The sequence below is a fragment of the Pogona vitticeps genome, chromosome 4 (genome assembly GCF_051106095.1).
Source record: "Pogona vitticeps strain Pit_001003342236 chromosome 4, PviZW2.1, whole genome shotgun sequence".
NCBI classification, from domain to species: domain Eukaryota; kingdom Metazoa; phylum Chordata; class Lepidosauria; order Squamata; family Agamidae; genus Pogona; species Pogona vitticeps.
The window spans coordinates 30,844,512-30,845,027 of NC_135786.1; positions in this window are offsets into that span (position 1 = coordinate 30,844,512).

The following is a 516-nucleotide window of genomic DNA, read 5'->3' on the forward strand; positions in this document are numbered from 1 at the left end:
ATAATTCTGCTAGGCAAGTTGCCACATGATTCTGTTTGGGATGGACAGTACTGGGACTACCATGGTGATGTCTTTGAAACCTCCTTTGGCACAGAATACTAATCCAGACACCAGGATAACCTCATTTCTCTCACACGAGGGGCCGAACAGAAAACCGGGACAAACCACGCACCCCTCACGGGACCGAAAGAGGTGGATTCAAGAAATTCTTCTGCCGTCCCTGAACTTTTGCCGCCTGATCCTATTCATTTTTTTTTAAATTCGAGACACGCATTGTAGGGTTGCGCTTTAGACGGACATGGGGGGAAGAGGGAGAGGAGAAGCGTTATTGCACTCAAGAGAGAAAATCTGATTTGAGGAAAGACCCGGGAAGGGGGGGGGCAGTCTGTCTGGAGAATTGTGCTAAGATGCCTCCGAGCAGCCTGGGCGCCAGCCACCTCGGCTTCCCGGCAATCCTTCAGCCCCGGGAACAAAGCCGGCAAAGCGGCTTAACTTCCCGGTGACCCCCGTGGCGTG